Genomic DNA, 8120 nt, shown 5'->3' with positions numbered 1-8120 from the left:
TGTCTGGTGTTTTTGAACCATTCTTTATGACTCAAAATGAATGAAAGCGTTTTATAAGAATGGGTACAAGCTGAGAGATTGGGGAGTCAGAGTGTATGAACCTGAATGCTGCCTCTGGGTGGTTTTGTGAAGGGACCCCTTTCAAAATTAAGGAACTGGACTTTTGCTAAAAGGCACAGGTGTCTATAGGCAGAGATGCTGGTAGGTTAGAGTGCTTTAATAGACCCTCAAAAGAGAGGGGAGGAAACATAGAAGACAATTATTTTTATAAAGACCAAGAAATGCATTGTCCTGCCTAGGTCACTGCTGTCTGTCTTCTGAGAGACCAAATGTTTTACTTTTTCTTTTCAAACACCATGCAAAGTTGTTCTGGGCTGTGTATGACAATGGAACCAGCTTCTTTTTGTCATCCTTGGGGTGATGGGGCGTTACCTTGGCTAGAGACTCCCTTTTGCTTTTTCATTTCACAAATATCAGGAGCCTTAACAATATACAGTTTTGATTAGTTTTTAACATGCCTTCTAATCTATCACAACTCTAACAAAGGTGCTTAGTATATGCTAGGCATGGTGCTGAGAATCAACACACTGGAACTCCCAAAACAACTGATCTTATTCTATAGCGCCATCTTGCAGAGAGGATCATTGATCTTCAGGTCAGTGGTCAAATACCAGTGGGTCAATTTCTGGCCTAAAGTGATTCACAAATGCACTGATGTTGACAGGTTGAACATTTATCCCTGTTCTTCCTTTATTCTCCTTTCCTGGTTAAGACCAAGTCCCTCTCAAAAACTTTCCTTAAATACTGTTCCCTCAAAGACTACTCATTTCTCAAGGGCCTAGTTTTGTGCCCTTTGGCTCTGAGCTCTTAATACTATCCCTTAGCGTGAAACCATCTATACCTCTAATAAATTGTGCTCCTTTAATAAAAGCCCTCGTCTCAAGCCAGATATGGGGGCAAATGCCTGTAATCCCAACCCTTTGGAAATGGGGGTGGGAGAGGTATGAGTTAGAGGCCATCTTAGGCTATACCATGAGATCCTGTCCCATGAGCAAACACTCCTGCCTCAAGTGAACCTCCAATCTTGACACTTGTGAAAGGGGGGAACAGATGTGTGTGTGTGTGTGTGTGTGTGTGTGTGTGTGTGTGTGATGTGTCTACTAGATAAGGCTAACTTTACTCTTGATCAAGAGGGTGTGCGTGGAAGACCTAACACTCAGAGTCAGGGATGTAGTTTTATTCTTTCAAATGGTGACTGTGGGTTTATTTATTTATTTGTCTATTTATTTATTTATTTTAACTGTTGGCTGGGATCCAGCCTCACGGTCTTGTTCAATTGGCATACAGGAAATGAAGGAGGAAGGGGAAAGCATCACTATTGCAAGTCATCAAATTACTGAAAAGTAGCAGGGGACCTTTTTGCAAGTCAAGGCTTTACCAGTGGGGGTTAAAACATTTTCCTAAAAGTGGTAGGGAGGGGGGATACAAATATTTGAATTCCTTTTTTTTTTTTTTTTACAAATATAAAGATTTGAATTCCTTTTTTTCAATTACAAAGATTTGAATTTTGTCATAAACACGAAATGTATGGTATTTAATAATAGAAAAAACCCTCATATGTGTGTAATATTTCTTACAAATCCCCTTCCCCTTTTGTTTTTAAACAGTCTTTTCTTTAAACTCATCAAGTTTTGGGCTCTCTTTTGCTGTCCTATATTGGGGTAAGAAAGTACAATACAAAAAGTACAGTAGGGAGGGGGTACCTGTGATAGTTGACTCAGTACAAAGAGTTAATTATCCCGTCTAGTTCCTCAGCATGGTTTAAGGTAAGCACTCCTTGCCGGGTGGTGGTGGAGCACGCCTTTAATCCCAGCACTAGGAGGCAGAGGTAGGTGAATCTCTGTGAGTTCGAGGCCATCCTGGTCTAAAAGAGCTAGTTCCAGGACAACCTCTAAAGCTACAGAACCCCCCCCCCAAAAGAAAAAAAAAGGTAAGTGCACCTTACTCTGCATGATCATTTGACAAGGAGACCACCAACCTAACCCTATTGGAATATTAGGCCAGAACCTAGGCTGGGGATTAAATTGTCTTGAGAAAAAAAGATTTTTTTTTTTTTTCTCAACAGGCCTTTCTTGCTACTTCAATGCTACTTTAATTCTGCCTCCCTAGAGAGGTAACTGTAAAATAATTTCAGAACTAGATCAGAGATCAGTGCTTCCCAAAAGAGTCCCAAGGACCGTTCTGGTTTTTAGTCAAGAAAGAAACTGGATGCTTTTCTTTACCCCAAGCTACTTAACCTATCCTTAACTCTTATTCTTATGTTTCCCTCTCCCTCTGAAGAGGTAATCCTAACTGCCTTTATGGGATTGGGGTGATAGCTGACTTGGCTTCTTATAGCTGAATTTGGGATGTTGGATGCAACAGTTTTGGGGTTCCCCTCCCAGGGGCCCATCTAAAAGATACCAGTTGTATCTTTTACAAGGAGTAAAGCAAGTCTTTGGCTTGTGCCTGGATGGAGATTTTAAAACTTCCAAATCACAACAGTTCATTAGAATCTCTTATCTATTGGGCTCTTCATTTTTATTTGGTCTCTATATTATTATTTGGAGAGTAATGAACCCACAGTCTGCCCTTTGGTGACTATTGGATCGGCTAAAAGTCAATGTAATGCTTTTCCCATATGGTTTCTAGATAGGGAGAGAAAAGAGATATTTAGTCATCATTTAATTTTGATTTTGAGACAATGGTGAGCTTGTCTCTCTTGGCTGTAGCCAGGTGTTGCGGTGTGCCAAGGTCTGAAGTCTTCTGTCTGGGCAACATTAAAAGACAAAAAACAACCCAAAACCAAACCAAAACAAAACCCAAGAATCAAATAATTAGTGATATATAGTTGTCTAAATAACATCCCATGTAGACATATGTCTAAAGTCTGGGGAGTATAATCTCTTGGACTGCGACCAATCTCCTTAGTTTTGGTTGTACTTTCCTACTGCGTGTTTAATAACACGCAGGTGGCCAAGTTAATTACATTTTGTCCTGTTTTGGCCAGCTGAGGATCTGGTCCTCGGGGGTCTCTTGGGTTTGAGAGGAACCTTGGGCTCCTCTAGCCTTTCTTTTAATAGTTGTCTGTCTATGAGAGAATTTAAGTCAATGGCCCTGACTATGGCTTTCTGTGGAAGCACTGAAGAAATCTTTCCTGGGTTTTTGTCCTTCTTCTCTTAGACTGGATGCTTGTTCAGTGAGGTCTTCATGGCCTCCTCTAACAGAAGAACAGGTGACTTTCCACAGTTACAGGACATTTAAAGAGATGGCCCACAGTCCCCTGGGACCTCACTGACCTCGGAGGGCAGGAGAGACAATATTCTCCCTTTAAATCTCCCTGATTTAATATTGCCTCAGAGTGTGGTTATTGAATGCTCTAGAGCTTAGTGACAGCAGTCTGGCACTCTTCACTACTGTATAATAGTTTAAAAACCAGATGTTCCTAAATAAATTTTGATGAGTCATATATTTTAGCCAGTCCTTGTCATTGTTGACCTTTGACCTTGGAAACTTGGAGGCCACACATATCATCTCTTAAGTCTCATCCTTGATGAACCTTAAATAACTTACTCAACCATCATAGACTTGCATGAACTTTCTAGACTTCTTTTTCATTATGGAAACATCACCTCCGTCTTACATAAATCCTTACTAAAACAATTTCCGTGTTTGCATCCTTCCAGTGATTTCTTTTATCTATTGGTTTCTTTTATTTATTGGTTTCCTTCCTTGATACCATGAGACATAATAACATCATTAACAAAGGATTTTACTGTCTGTTGTAAGAATTTTTTGCCTGGTGGGGTGGGGTGGGGAATCTAAGCAATGCCTATGCCCTCCTCATAAGGTCCCAGTGACAAAAAGATCAATTTCATCAAGTAATGTGGGATTCCCCTCTGTATACTATGAATACTACTGGTAAATAAAGAAACTGCTTTGAGCCTATAGCACAGCAGGCAGAACTTAGGTTGGTGGGGGAAAACTAAACTGAATGCTGGGAGGAAGAAAGCAGAGTCAGACAGAAGCCATATAGCCCTGCCAGAGGCAGATGCCAAACCTTTCTGGTAAGCTACAACCATGTGGCAATACACAGATTAATGGAAATGGGTTAAATTAAGATGTAAGAGTTAGACAATAAGAAGCTAGAGCTATGATCTAAATAATAAGGTTTCTGTGTGGTTATTTCGGGGCCGAGCAGCCAGGACCCAACAATCAAGGGGTGACACATTTCATTTTTATGGGAGGGAGGATGGATTTGTATATTTACAGCACTTTTCTTTGATTCTGCATTTTCATGGTGATCATAATCTAAAACTGATTTTCAATTATGTTGGCAACATTATAGTTCAATAATTGTCATGGGCTAATGAGAATCGGATGGAAGAAGCCAGCAAATGCATAGTGTATTTGTGCCAGATGAAGATCAGATAATGTCATTGTCACACAGTGGTAACCCCCAGGTACATATACAGAAAAAATAGCTTCTTTGGTAGAGTAGATCTCCTTGGAATTCTTTTCTCTAAAAAGAAATGGTTTTCCTTTAATTATTTTTAAAGATATGTTTCATGTTAAATTACCCATATATGTGTCTATGTGTGCATATATGTGTGTGAGTACCAGTGCACTCGATGGCCAGAGGTAGCATGCCCTTCTGGAGCTAAAGTGACAAGCCATTGTGAGCCACTAGACTGGGGTGCTAGAAACTGAACTTTAAATGCTGAGTTAGCTGTTCAGATCCTTGGTTGTTTTATATTTTTGTATTTATTTTGAGACAGTGTCTCATTCTGTAGTATGGCCTCTGATTCCAGCTGATCCTTCTGCTTCTCTGTCCTGAGTGTTGTTAGCACTATAGCTGTAAGCCCCAGGCTAGCTCAGGACTTGGGTTTCTCCAGTTCACAGCTTTAAGAGCTCCATAACTTACAGTCTGCCCACTCCTCCACAACAACGAGGTTCTTAGTAAACCCTTGGTGAACACAAGGGAGGCAAATCTTTTTTTCTGTGAATCTGTCTCCCTGTAGGAATCCGTTCTGGGTTCCTTGCAATGAAGGAGCATTGGGTGGCTGAATTTTATCCTTTTCCGATAGTTCCATATCTCCTCTGCTGATGAAGCTCTCTTGGTAATCTGGACTTTGCTGCCAGTTTTTCTACACTCGTATTAGAAAAAATTCTAGCAAAAAAGAACTAAATTGAAAAAGGGCACATTGGTTTATAAAATGAATCATCTCCAGTTCCCTCTTCATTCCAAACATTTTTTGAGTACTTTGTATTATGATCCAATTTTCCAGAATATTTCTGGAACATTCGGGAGCACACTGTGGCGCAAGCATGCTTAGAACATTGTATCTGATAAAGACAGAAGGTAATAACGGAGGAGATTTCTTTGACACTAAGTCATTTCAATCCTCAAAGCAGAGATAAGACAAAATAACCTTAATGCCTTTGAATACATTTATATTGAGATACATCCACAAAATATTTACCAAGGAACAAAATGTTAAGACAGACTTAATAAGAAAAGCCAGGCAATGTTTTAAAGTGCAAAAGGATTTTTTTCTTTACTAGATTGCAAAAACAATCTGAACTGAAAATTTCAAGCTATGCTACAGAGATGAAATGTAGCGACAGCATGGGTTTATATTATATATGGATGAAGCACCTCCTATTTCTCGACTTAGTGTCATTTTAGTCTTAATTTTCACAGTTTTTTTTTGTGATACAATGAACACAGGGAAATTTGCTTTTCAGCGAGAAAAGATATACTCATTATATGGTATTTTGAAAAGAATTGAAGTCATTTCATTAGCTAGGGAGAAGACCTTCAACTATCTCTTTTGTTTATGTTTTAAAATTAGTTTTTGCAGGGCCAATAACATAACTCAGTGGGTAAAAATGCTTGCCATGGAAGCTTGACTATCTGAATCTTATCCTAGGAGTTGATTGATGGTGGAAGGAGAAAACTTAATCCCAAAGTGGTTCTCTGACCATCACATCTGTACCTTGACACATACCCACACGTGCGTGCATACACCTACGCGTGCACACATACACACACATCCACAGAAATAATAAGTAAAGTAAATCTGACTTTTTTGTGATTCTGGGACTGTAACCCAGGGCCTTGTGGATCATATGGAAATGCTCTACTACTGGGCCATTTCCCTGGATCTTAACTGCATACATTAAAAAGTAAGAGTCTGAGTCACTCTCTTACACTTTACGTGGAATTAATACTTCTAGCAGGTCCAAATGGCTGTCCTCAAAGTGGCCAGACTGTGAAGTGTACTAAGGCCCCCATTTCACTGGATTTTATTATTTAATTGGGGTGTTACATACACAATTTTTCTCATCTATTTGACATCTGTCAACTTGTTTTGGAGATGATTTCTTTGTAAGTTATGCAGACTGTAAAGATGTTAAGACAAAATGAAGATATCAATGAATTAATACAACAGGAAAAAATAATGCACAGAAAGCGCTTTCTCCTAAGATGCGTTCGTTCTTTTTCTCTATGAATTAGGCTTGTGACAGATGGGAGATAATGTGGGTCAGCTGGGAGTGGGAGGCTGCCATTATAATAACCACCTGCTCCGGGGCTTTCCTCCCTCCCTTCCCTTCTTACGGTAGTCGTAGAAAGATCAGTTCAGAGACAGTCTTTGCAAAAGAAAAAATAAAGTAGCCAGGGGCAATGGTAATAATCAGCGTAGTTTTTATGTGATTCAAATGCTACCTACATCACAGCTGTGGAGTAGTAAGCCACATGGCCACAACTTCTGACCAGGGAGCGTTCTGGGTTATTTGCCATTTACTATTGGAGATGCAAGAGGACGCTTTGTTTCTCCTAACCTCAGCTTGGTGAACAAGTGGAGGGTTCAGATAGAAAGCGTTTAGTATTTTTTTTTTATAAAACAGTGGAGGAAACCCATCCAAGTTAACGAAGTCTATTAAAGCAGAGTTTCTTGGTGTTGTTCCATGCTGTTAAACTCACACTGTGAAAACCAAAACACATAGATGACCACGTTCAGGTTGACTATTTTTTTGTCCTGTCACAAAAATTCACTGGGTTTCTGTTCTACGTGACTCCCTGTCCAACTCACTGAAAGTTCATGCCAAGGCTTGTCTGGATCTTGTCACAGCTCTGAATACTCAGAGCCAGCGGGGTCTGGTGGGCAAGTCTCAGCATTGGGTCTTCATAACTCTGGCCTGTACTCTGATTCTTGGATGAGTTCAGGCTCCTGTAAAATCTGCTGCTTTGGCAAATTGATTACTTTGAGCTCGAGGCACTGATGCGAGAAAGGCTCCTGCCCCTCCATCCACCTTATTCCTAGAATAGGCCGTGTCTCCACAAAAAATGTCCGCTCCTTACATCAGAAGTGCATCGCCTCACCAGGGACTGGGAATCAGCATGGGAAGGTTTTTTTTTTTTTTTTTTTGTTTGTTTGTTTTTCAGGAAAGGGTATCTCGGTGATTGAGGGCCAGGGAATACCACAAAATCACTCAAAGGAAATACAAAATGGCTGCCTCTGAGCAGGGATGAGACGGGGGCAGGCCAGGGTGTGATGGCGGGCTTTGGGGGAGGGGAGTTATGGAGCATGCACATAAGGAAGATATCAATGGCAGCGCTGTGACCATTGATCTTTGGTGATAGTGGGCATTGCTCAGATGCTTTGCTCTGATCCTGTGGAGTCTTTGCCTGCTCCATTGCATTGGAGCTGGTGTTTCTGGTGACTGCCACCTGGTGCTGGCATTTCTAAAACTGTTAAGGTCCATCCTGTAACTGGACTCTCTTTGGGACTCTAGTCCTGCCATACATTTGCAAACCTCAGCTGTTCCCTATGATCCCTTTATGTCTTTAAAACCATTATCTCCTGGGTGACTTTTTAAATTACAACATTTAGCTGCCAGAGCAAGATTCATTTCTGTGTCCAAAAGCATTGAGGTGTAGCTTGAATATTTTAAACCCTATTTTTTAAAATAAACCTTGTGTTTAGGACAGTACATGAATTATCATGTAAAAATTTATCCCAATCCAAACTATCTTGGAGATCTTTTGCTATCTCCTAGTTAGGCCCTTTTCACGT

The sequence above is a fragment of the Chionomys nivalis genome, chromosome 25, assembly GCF_950005125.1.
Source record: "Chionomys nivalis chromosome 25, mChiNiv1.1, whole genome shotgun sequence".
Taxonomy (NCBI): domain Eukaryota; kingdom Metazoa; phylum Chordata; class Mammalia; order Rodentia; family Cricetidae; genus Chionomys; species Chionomys nivalis.
Note: the sequence above shows the minus strand (reverse complement) of the source record.